The following is a 12,492-nucleotide window of genomic DNA, read 5'->3' as shown; positions in this document are numbered from 1 at the left end:
AAAGCCTGAATCCGTGTGTGTATTTCCTCATCTTTAAATACATTTTTCTTTAAGTTTGTAGAAAAGCTTAATAACTCATTAATGTTGAAGGTTCATTTCTTCGATCTATATAGATGTGGACCAAAGCCAGAGTACAGGACAAAGGCTCCGTCCCATCCTCCACAGAGAGCCAAACTGTTCCTGCACAGACCAGAGCCAATTGCGCTTTCCAAGTCCCTTTATTGCCTGTGACCAACACTTCCAGTCTGGGGTCCCTGCTGCCAAATGTTCTGATCCGTCATAATCACCGTTTATGAAGCATCCTGGTATACAAAAGTCTTGAGTAAAACATTCTACTCAGCCACTAAATAATGCACACAATCTTTCCAATTATGCACCTGTATATAATAAATCATTTAAAATCGCAGCCAGTCACTGTACATTTAACCAGACTTGATCAAACAAAGATGGATTCAGATGAACACGTCGCAGCCAATAACACTATAGAATGAATGACTGTTTTCTTCTGTATAAGGTCTAAGTATTAGCATGACCTAATGAGTGAAGTATAGCTAGCATGTGAGCACTGGACAACAAGTGCATGAGTGCTATGTCCCATTGACTGACCAACAAAAGCCCTACATCTCAATGAAAGCAGCGGCCTGGCTACTCAAGGTGGGAGTGCAGCAAACGGACCACATCACAAATAAGTAGGAGTTGTAGACAAAATAAGCTGGAGGCTCAGCCTTCAGTCAAAAATAGTTCTCAGTTAACAGCCAAAGATTTGAATATCGACATGACAGGATTGGTCAACCATCAAATTATTCAGTGCTCTGCAGCAAGAAAACAATGTAGGTTACCTGGATCAAAGTACAGACGCTCCTCTACTTATGAACGAGTTACGTTCCAAATGGCTGTTCGTAACTTGAAATGTTCGTAAGTTGTTATTCAACATCATTTTAAGGGTATACGCAAGTACAAAGAACTAGGATGCTGGGAGTACGCGCGCTACGCTGCTGCGCGACGGGAGTAGCGGCCAGAAGTCATACTAGGCGAAATTGGCACGCAGAAAAAAAAATTGATGTGGAAACGGAAGCCCAACGAACACAATTCGGATTTACAGTCGTCTTCTTCGCATGTCTGAAAGTTCATAAGTTGAAAGTTCATAAGTAGAGGAGCGTCTGTATTACCTTTGTCATCATCGCTGATGTCACATACCGACACCATATCGAATCTAGGAATTATCTGACTATATGGATTTGGTTACTCTTCTGGGGTGGGGACAGGCGAGGAAAGGGCACAGAGGTTCATAATGTAAACCGGTCTTTCGGCTCTCTCTGCTACATTCAAGGTAGTTTGCTGGATGATTAGTCTAACGGTCACTAACACCATACCTGCTGCCTGAGACCTGCATAAATAGAGAAACGTTACACTTGTCGACAGTATACAGAAGCAATAAGCAGCACTTCAGAGCCAAGCTAACCGAGCCTTTCCCATCTATCTTTAAATTCTCTGCTCAGTGCGCTGGATAGACTTATCTGTTCCCTAATGGCAATTAAAAGTAAATTAAAAGTAGCCTCCTGCTACTATTTGGATATTAATGGCGTATATCTGTCTTGCCAATCTGCACGTGATTTGTCTCATATGACTTTAATGAAGTCATTATTGCTTGATTGGTGGCTTCATAGAATGAGTAAATAAATTATAAATTACAGTTGAAGTTCTATACTTTCTTTTGGTAGATGTTAAATTTCTGCTCACCATGTCTCAGTTCAGGCAGAGTGAAGCATAGAGGTTATCTTGATATTTTAGTAGTTAAAGCTACATTTATGGTATGTCGGTTTCAGTCAGCGTGGGGTTTTAAACCACATGCAAAAACCCACTGGAAAAGCATTCATTACTTCACATACAAGATTTTACAACTGTCTTAAAATGAAGCACAGCCTGCCAAATATACTGACTCAGCAGATATTACGTAATGGCTGCAGGATACGCAGGACTAGCACTTCAGATTCTTCAAATCTAAAGCAGACCGCAAATAAATCCACATAACTAGCATGGAGTTACTCAAAATAAGCATTGCGATGTTTGGTTACATTAAACCAAAGGCATTGTGGTCCATCTTTCAAAGACATGGCAGGTGTTTATGTGTTGCGGAACAGCTTGGGAGATGCATATTTGCATTGCATTGCTAATTTGGGTCCGCCAACACTCATGTAAATGGTAGTAAAATATACAGTTAAAGAAGTGGGCTATGGTAATACTGATGAATGTTTATGATGTAAGACTATCTCCCAAACATTGTACACTAATCCACTTTCACTCACCCAGCCCACCCACAAACTAATGAGTGCATGTGCTTCTCCTAACTGATGCATCTCTTCACTTCACCACTGTATAATATGATTATAATGGCACTACCAGATTTTCATCATTATAGCATACATTACCTTTGCATGAAATTCAGTTTTTTTTAATGATAGCAGACACCAGTGTCATCTATCAAATTACTGCATTCAGCTTCTCCCCAGGTTACGATGGGGTTACGTTCCGATAAACCTATCGTACGGCGAAAATATCGTAAACACCGAAACCTAACAAACATCGTAGTCTAGCCTAGCTTACCTTAAACATGCTTAGAACACTTACCTCAGCCTACAGTTCAGCAAAATCATTAAGACAAATTCTATTTTTTAATAAGGTGTTGAATTTATTGAATTATGTACTGAAAGTGAAAAACATTAACCCATCGTAAAGTCAAAATATCGTAACACACACCATCATAACCTGGGGAGCGCCTGTATTTTGCCATTTATTTTAATACGCGTATAATATAATTTTATGACTGTATGTACATATTTTTGCCCACTTATTTCAAGGTCCCTGTGATGGACTGGCATCCTGTCCGGGAGTAGCCCTACCTTGTGCCCTAAGCTGCCCGAAGGTTCCTAAACACCCCATGACCTTGTTCAGGACAGGCGGATGGAAGGTAGATGCATGTGTGACTGTCACAGTGGTTCCCCGCAGTCCGCTTTTGCCCCTTCCTGTCCCTCCTCAGTTTCTCCTGCTGTCTGTCCTCAGGTGACCGAAGACGGACCCTTGAGTAGCAGATTGGATTACACCGGATTAGACTTGACGTTTACGCGGTGCATAGGACAGTTTCTGAGGCCCGCGGTGGTAACCAATGAATAAAGGAGGAAATGTTTACAGACGGAATTCCACACAGCGGTCCGTTGAGAAACAGAGGAATTCGAGGGCACTGACTATTCCAAAGTTTTTTCTTAATCTTTGTACTACACAGATTGGCATGCATATCATCACCCCCGTTCTGCTGCCCATTCCAAGCTCAGAGTGCACGCATAAAGGGCATGAACTACTATCCAAAAAGACCACAACGAATCAGACTAGGATCTAGACTGACTGTGTGATACATGCCCTTATTGTTCCTGTTTCCTGCTCTACAGTGCATGTGCACAGTACAAAAAAACTTACATCATACTTGCAAATTCATAGAAAGCACGATCAAAGTACCCTGCTCTACTTGAGATTCACGACTCAGGTTCAAAATAAGTTCTATTCTCCAAACTGCCTGGAGCTCCTTACAAAGGACCCCTAATAGGACCCACCTTGGACTGAACACAGTACGGTTATAGGACATCGCTATTTCTAATAAACGAAACAACCATAATCTCTATTATTTACAAACAAGGATACCATGATAATGTCTGTTATGTGGGTACTAAAAGGTTTCCACAAGTGACATCACCTGTAGTGAGGGTCTGCTGGGTTAGGCTTTTTGGAAACTTGAAATATCCAGATCAAAGAATTAAAGATTTTGTGGTGTGCTTGACAAACGCAGATCAAACTGAAATGCAATGTCTCTGCCATGTTTAGAAGGTGCAATGCATGTTACTTTACCTAAAAGTAATCAGACCAATTTAGGTTTTCACAGGGCAATGCGATGGAAGTTTGAGATGTCTAAAAAGTCCAGCTCCAGCTTCTGTCCACATTCGGCCAGTCCAGACATTTTCACCGAAGTATTAAATTCAACATATGCCCTATCTTCAGATAATAAGCAATAAAAGCTGCACCAAGTTCACGATCAGCAGCAGAGCAGTAGTTCCTCAGTCTATGGTTCTGTTCTTGATGTTAGAGGTGCATTTTTTAAAGCTTAGAAAGTCCACCGAGTTGGATATATGAACGACAATTAGAGAAGCTGCCAAGAAAAGGGTCTGGATTTGGTCAGAACCACAGCAGAGGAAGATATGAGCAGGCCTCATTTCAGTCATAATACCAACCCAAATGTTCTCATTCCAGCCTCTAATCAGTGTCCCACTTGATTATTTGACAAATGAGGTAGGTCATTTGCCCTTGCTCTGCATGAGCCGGTGGACGAGTCACACCAATGGAAGATGCAGGGATCTAACATCATGGCTCATTAATGCACGAATGCATCAATACCCCCGCAGTAACAAAGTGTCCGACTCCTGCCGAGGTGCAACAGGTCTTGTTGCCAATCCTACAGGACTAACAAAAGGTGTGGTTTTTATTAAAGGGACGGATACGGGCTCTGTTTTACATATGAGACCGATCAGTCATTTACTGAACAAACGTGGCTTTCGGTAAGGAGAAGGAGCGAAGCTTCTTTTTCTCACTAGCTGTGTCTCCGTCTCTCCACAAAGTATCAGTCATGCAGATTCCTGTTTGGTAATGCGAGCTGAGCGACCAGCCAGGGGCTGAAACAACAGAGCGCTCCTGTGCATTGCTGGCATTCCTCTCCACTTTAATAAGAGATTAGCGGGCGCACTCCACCTGTTCACGAAGGCCCAGGCCCTGGCAGCGGGCACCACATCTGCTTTGGTCATGTGACCGCAGCACTGCCACAAAGCGCACCCCCCCCCACCAACCACTCACAATGAGATCACTGTGCTCTGGCTCTAGTTGACAGGAGAAGTGGGGGTAAATGTGTTATGAGGGGTGGGGGTGGGTTGGCCATTGAAGCGAGAGATCTGTTTTTCGCCAGAGAAAAGTAAACAAGTAGGGAATGCACAACAGCATTCACAATAGCATTGCACAACATCTGTCTTTAGGTTGAATTTGTAGGTAAGTTGGGAAAATAATAATAAAGTACATAATAATAATAATAATAATTATACAGTAGTAATAAAAGTAACTGCATACGGCACTGTACTGTACCTTGAGCCGCCAAACCACTGAAGCCATGCGATGTTTTTACAACCGTCACAAAGCAGTGTGTGTGTTCGTTATTACGAACTATTGTATTTAACCCTCATTTTTAATACAACAAGTTATATGACAGTCCGTTTGTAAGTACGAGTTGTCCGTAAGTCAGCCTTTCTTACCCCGGGGACTGCCTGTATTACGATTCTTTGTTGTCTGTAGCACACGCCTTTCTCCAATCATATCATTTCAAACGACTGATCATTCACTCAGTCAACGTTAGTAAAGTTTGGCAGCTCTCTACCAGCGACTCTTGGTTACAAGTTATGTTTCTGGACTACAGTGACTATCGGTGAGACCAGAAGCTCGGCTTTAATGACAATTTTTTTTGCACTATGAAATTTATGAAATTTTCCACGAGAATCTCAGCTATAAATCAAAGGGACAACCAACCTGAGCAGGAGATCACGTGTGGTGCCAACACAGACCAGAGTACAGCACAAACTACTTCCACACAATGTAGCAGGCTTTATCAATGATTCCTTCTTACATCACGATTCTAATGTTTTTCACTAGCAATGCACCATAGCGGAGGAATGTATGCGGAGGGAGTGTGTTTTGATTGTTACCTACATATGGAGCAGACGACCATCACCAATTGACTTAAAGGGCTGACTGCAGGAATCACCAGGGGTATGAAATTGGGTGAATCTCAAGATGCGTACTTGACGATACTTGTGTTCTTGTGTATCTGTTTTATGTCATCTTCCACTGCCCAAGACCAGTTCCAATACTAAGATCACAAGTACATAGGACGGTAAAAATCCCCGGATGCTGCTCTTGTTCCGGCCCAAATGTCAAGGATACATTGGTTGCACTCTCAGCAAACAAGATCAGTCCCATGATTCATTGCACCACAAGTTCATTCTTGGAAGGCAGGTTAGCAGGACCGGTCTTACCAAGACCACAAGTTCAGTCTTTGTGTTCTTGGTATTGAGATTCACCCCATGGTCTCATGAGCAGATTTACGATTTTAACCCAGCAAGACCAAGAAGAGCAGCACTACTGACGTGACGCTGCGAGAGATGCACAGAGTGATGGACCCAGATACATCCACCATTAACAAAGAGCTCACACCACGTCCCACAACCAGCGTTCTTAATCCATATTTTTCGGAATGCACTGAGAGGGTCCTCTGACTTGTCTGCCTAATCATCAACTTCCCAGCCACTTTAGGTTTGATCCGCAGGCAGGACATGCGGATCCGTGATGGGGTTGAGGGAAGGGCAGCGAGGTCCTCTATCTCCTGCTCCTCTTGACATTTACGCTTCCCGCTCTTTCCTCAGCACTCGGCTGGGCCTCCGGAGACTCACTTAATGGCCAAAGCGGGAATGGAGGGGGCTTCAGAGACGTGCATTGAAACCCTCTCGCAGCACCCCCCCCCCCCCCCCATGCGCTCCAGTCACTATGTTCCCAACTGTAATGCGTACACAATGTACTTGTACCTTGTTTATGCTTGAACTGGCATGTTTCGACGGTCTGCATTAGCGGCTGGGCACTTGTGGTCAAGATGCTCCCAAAAATCGCAGAGTGCTCTCACATATTCCTTTACTTGACACAGGCAGCATGTTCTGGGTACAACGCCGGTTTTTCACACAGCTCGATGTCTGCGGCACATTAGCTGGGAACATCTATGAGCACGGCTGGCTCTGATAGGATAAAACTGACCAACCAGATGCAACACTGGTTGCTACAGTATTCTTTTTAGGAACATTAATCAATATCCATAACCAGATATGTTGTGTTTAAATTCAACCCAAATTAGAGAGTTTATTAAATATGGATTCATAGATTCACCTGCAAAGGTTCTGTACCTTAAATCTCTCCTACCTTAATTAATCCAGCCATAACTAAACTGAGTGATAGAACATTCAAATTTGCATAAGCAGAACTATCCATGACAAACCTCTCAGGATTTGAACAAACCCATTCTGATTCCACTCTGACTGCTAGACCCTTAGGGTTTGCCTGGCAGAGATCTAGTCCCACCCTTGTTGGGTGTGTGTTAATCAGCAGATAATTAATAATCTGTACTATTTAATCAATATATCAGTCAAAGCATGCATTCTGTGGTTTTCCATTCATGATTTATATGTTTATAATTCATCTCCTGTGTCACAGTAAGTTGTTCTGGCAGCCAGGCTATGCAATTATTCTCTTCAGAAAATGAGGGTAATTAATGTGTTAGGTTCTTCCCTATTAAAATCCACTAGATACTTTGTCGTACAGCCAGCCTGTGATGATAATGGCAGGTCCTGCAGGCCACTCCCTGTCTTCTTGAGCTGTCCATCTCACTGCATGTTGTCTGCACAGGAATGTGACCCATGTCAAAACTGCCCGCTGCAGGGAATTCCCAGCATTCAGGGGCTACACTCAGCTGGAAGCTTATACCTGCAATGGCAGGAATGTCACTCCTGGTACCAGGGATATAGTTTAGGCAGCGACCCGCAGCTCTAAAGGAGCTCTGTCTGGGTCTGGGTGAGTCCCGGCATCCTGCCATCCAGCACCACCTGTGCCTAACATCACAAAAGGCACCACGGGAAGGCGGACGTGACGGCAGGCGGCGCCTCACAGATGTGAAATGTCTTCTCGTCAGCCGCCCTCTGAAACATCTGTCAATCAGCCCGGGCCAGAAGCCAGGAAGGGAGGGGTGGCCAGAGTGTGGGTGTGGAGCAGGGGGGGGGGGCACAGCTGCCAGTCGGAGCCCCCGCCGCTTCGAAGTCCTGCACCGCGGGGGACCCGATCCGAGGCAGCCCCAGGCTAAGATGTGACATCCTCTCTGCGGGTAACCCTGGGCCAAAACTAACAAAGCCAAGGAGTCTCCAACACTAAAGAAAAAAGGCTCCTAATGTAATGAATCAAGCTAGACAGCTGGACAATAGTGAGAGCAGCAGTGGATAATGGAATTAGCCTCCAATTTGTATCACTTCCCCCAAGGATTGACTTGTTTTATCTAGTTAGCCTTTTTTTCCCTTTCGGGACACACTGTACCCTTTAATGCCCTGAGAGCGATAAGCAGGAGAAAAAGCCCTTGTTATCCTGCTCTGCCCTGAAAGAGATTACAATCTCAGCTGTCGCACAGCTCAGCGTGGTGTTCGGACGTCTCCCTCCCCGACTGGACAGAGCCTCAGAAGCTGTCATTCTTTGCGGATCCATCAAGTGTCACGTCTCCCAGTGAGGGGGGGGGGGGTAGAATCACCTATCCACCAGGGCTGGAGGTTGGTCCCAGCGCTGCCAGAAGCACCCTCCCCTTAAAGGTGTCCCCCCCCCACCGTACGAATTCCCGGTACCAGCTGGGGGCCGACGTATCTGACAAAAAGTGGCCGGGGGTGGGAGGCAAAGTGGAAGGGGGGGGGGGGGGAAGAGCGCAAGGATGAATGAGAGGAAGGACAGTGGATTATGCCTTATGGGACACTGATGTGGAATGCAGGGGTGATAAAGAGCCTTGGCGGGTTGCTTCTGCTCGCCTGATGCCTCAATGGCGTCTTTGACAGCTGAGAGAAGAGCGCCTTTGTACGGGCCAGGCAGCGACACCACACAATGTTGTGAATGCTCCACATTGCTGCCATTCCGGCTCACGCTTTCCTCTGCGCTCCCGGCTTATCAAGAATTCTTCTTTCTTTCTGGCCTTCCATTCTTCGGGAGTGTGTGAGCATTGTGCTGGCTGGCCAAGACATTTGGGGCGAATGCTTTCCCAGAGCCTCTGAAGTCAACTTTCGGGTGCAGGGCAAAACGCGCCATTTTTTTAAGTAGAAAATCCGGCCCATTCGAATGACGTATTTGACTAGTACATTGAGATGTATTCCTTTTTAACTATTCAGATAATTGTGTAAGTAGGATACTTTACATGACAAAGGGTTGGATATGATACTGGTATTTTTGTAGTGAACAAACAACACTCTATAATGTTCAACAGGAATATTATTCAGAACAATTAAAATTTATCATTACGAAGTAACTCAGTAGGCCTTTGTCAAGGTTACATCTTAGAGAGTGATTCTCAAGGGTACCCTTCGTGTAGAGAATGGTTTCGTAACAAACGATTAATGGCACACAATGCTTAACCTTAGAAGGCAAGATCCAGAAGGTCCAGGCCCTGCAGGTTTTAAAGAATGAATTTTAATGGGTTTCTGGTGTTTCCAATGTCAAGCAGGTACATCCATTTTAGGGTGGAGGTCATCAAAAACAGCAATTCAAGGTACGACCTCCTCTAAGCAATTAAGCTCTGATGCTCGATGAAGTTCAGCACATCCTGCTTAAAATTGGGTACTGCTGCTCTTGGTGTTCAGAGAAGCACAGAATGAGCTCAGAGATAAAATTCTGGAGGCCTGCTTATGTATAACAGGGTAAAACATTTCATAAGACCTTTTTAAATGTCAGACTTCTTTTCAAGCTATACGATCTCAGCACAATGTGTTTGTGCACAGGCTAAATGAACGAACATCTTATGTCCGTGATTGTGCCTCAGCTCATGATTGCCTATTTTGCAGCATAATTGAAATTCAATTGCAGGATGATCCTCTTTATAAGATTTTGGAGGAATACAATCATGGAAAAGCATTTCTTTTCTACCCGGGTAGAAGCAACAGCTGCTGCACTTCTCCCACTACATGGTCCGTCTCCAGCTCCATCTCCCCGACTCTCCATCAATTCACATAATGTTTCTGTAGCGTTCAATTTGTATCTCTATAGAGGCCTCCTACATGGTATAACAGAAGGGCTCCACACTGAGAAACCAAGTTCCGTTCCAATAACCAGGTTGTTAAATAAGATGGTCGCCAAATGAAGATCGCAGTAGCCTAGGTGTGACCGCGACTGTGCCTATGACTTTACTTCAGCTTTCTACATTCAATTCCTTTTGGACATTTTTTAAATTTTGTACATTTTACTTCAAAGATCTCGCTCAGTCCAGCGTGCGTTGTCACTCAAGTGTACAAAAAATGAATGACTGAATTTTTTATTAACGAACAAAAATTGGCAAATGGTTGCTAACTGAGGTAGTCGGTACATGATGAGAGGTTGTAATTCAGGTTAGAACAGGGTTCTGTACCTGACCCAGCTTACAGCTCCGTGGAGGAAGGTTTGGCCTGCTAGGCAGCACAGTTGCCTAGATAGACAGATAGATAGATAGATAGATAGATAGATAGATAGATAGATAGATAGATAGATAGATAGATAGATAGATAGATAGATAGATAGATAGATAGATAGATAGATAGATTCCTTCAATTGTCATTGTACAAATATACAACGAAATTGCATTGCACCCACATAAAGAAATACGGTTCCAATCTTAAAGTTAGAACCGCTTTACGGAGTGCTGAGCCGCTGCGTGTGCACGTGCCGCCATGGTTATTGAAGAACCCCATCCACAAGCCAAGTTTGGGAACCACTGGCATGTAGAATCTCTGTGTCAGACACTCCTGAAAGAAAAGTAGCCTGAGGAAAACAACACAGTGTCTAAAACAATCTAACCCTTACTTATTTAGCAGATACTTGCATTCAAAGTGACATACAATTGAGAAGACAAGGTCAGACAGTAACTGGAGCTTAAGGATCTTGTTCAGAGGCCCAGTGGTGACGTCATTCAGTCAACCCTAGGATTCAAAGCAGTGATCCCTGATCATATACACAGGCGCCCAACACATTGAGCCACACAGCATAAGACAACAACACTCGTGACACACATTCACTCTCAGAAAAAAGGGGACCAGTCTGTACCTTTGCTTGTCACTGGGGCTGTACCTTCAAAGGTGGGGGCGAGTTTTACCCTTAGCTGTAGGTAACTGTACCTTATAAGGTACAAAACTGGACTATGAGGAACATCTTTGTACCATCAGGGGCACATTAATGTTGTTTGTACCTTGGGGAGTCCATTTCTGTACCTTAAAAGGAACACAAATGTAAGGTACAGCCCCAGTGAGAAGCAAAGGTACCCTTTTTTTTGAGAGTGTTTGGCAAGTCGATTTGATGTTAAATCACTGTTTCTCTGACTGTTAGTGTCCTCATTATGTCTGATGACTCTCAATCCACATCCAGTAAGGCGATGTTACCAGGGTGGAATTAAGCACCTTTACTGCCTTTTACCAAGCAGGGGAAAAGCTTGGAATGTCTTTAAAGGAAACCATTGCTTGAAATGTTCCTAGTTTCTCTTTGCCTTATGAACGAAACACGACGACAGCTGGACCATGTGGAGGCCATTTGCAGCCTGTTTCACACAAACGGACAAGCATGCAAAAGGACAAAGTAGACAAACACACAGGTGTGACACATACACACAGATATGACACATACACACAGGTGTGACACATACACACAGATGTGACACATACACACAGGTGTGATACATACACACAGATATGACACATACACACAGATATGACACATACACACAGATATGACACATACACACAGGTGTGACACATACATACAGATATGACACATACACACAGATGTGACACATACACACAGGTGTGACACATACACACAGATGTGACACATACACACAGATATGACACATACACACAGGTGTAACACATACACACAGGTGTGACACATACACACAGATATGACACATACACACAGATATGACACATACACACAGGTGTGACACATACACACAGATATGACACATACACACAGATATGACACATACACACAGGTGTGACACATACACACAGGTGTGACACATACACACAGATATGACACATACACACAGATATGACACATACACACAGGTGTGACACATACACACAGATATGACACATACACACAGATATGACACATACACACAGGTGTGACACATACACACAGATATGACACATACACACAGATCTGACACATACACACAGATATGACACATACACACAGGTGTGACACATACACACAGATATGACACATACACACAGGTGTGACACATACACACAGATATGACACATACACACAGGTGTGACACATACACACAGATATGACACATACACACAGGTGTGACACATACACACAGGTGTGACACATACACACAAAGACGTGGCATACTACCAGATACACAAAAAAGACACAACATAAAAACACAGAGGTATAATCACACATGCAAACAAAACTAGATCGCATACAGCTAAAAATATATTCATATATAGAAAGTGCAAAGATGCAAAAATGCCTGAAAATGCACAAATAAAGATACAATACATCACGGGATGAGTAGATACCAGAGACAAAAGCCAAAAACATGCATACAAGTGCAACATGTGTGCACACATTCACACACACAAG

At 43.8% G+C, this 12,492-nt stretch overlaps 1 protein-coding gene across 4 annotated transcripts in view; it reads right to left on the bottom strand.

The window, feature by feature from the left end:
• The window catches only part of LOC111855933 (ephrin-B2a-like), a 60,673-nt gene that overhangs the window by 39,051 nt on the left and 9,130 nt on the right, over positions 1–12,492 (bottom strand). The window contains exon 1 of one of the 4 annotated variants that reach the window (XM_023835815.2): positions 2,901–3,014. The exons of the other annotated variants lie outside the window; for them this stretch is intronic. The gene's annotated coding sequence lies outside the window, so the exon portion shown is untranslated. Of the gene's footprint in view, positions 1–2,900; positions 3,015–12,492 lie in introns of those variants that run through there. 4 annotated transcript variants of the gene reach the window in all.

Source organism: Paramormyrops kingsleyae, chromosome 1 (genome assembly GCF_048594095.1).
Source record: "Paramormyrops kingsleyae isolate MSU_618 chromosome 1, PKINGS_0.4, whole genome shotgun sequence".
In the NCBI taxonomy this organism is placed as follows: domain Eukaryota; kingdom Metazoa; phylum Chordata; class Actinopteri; order Osteoglossiformes; family Mormyridae; genus Paramormyrops; species Paramormyrops kingsleyae.
This window is presented reverse-complemented; position numbering and strand designations above follow the sequence as displayed.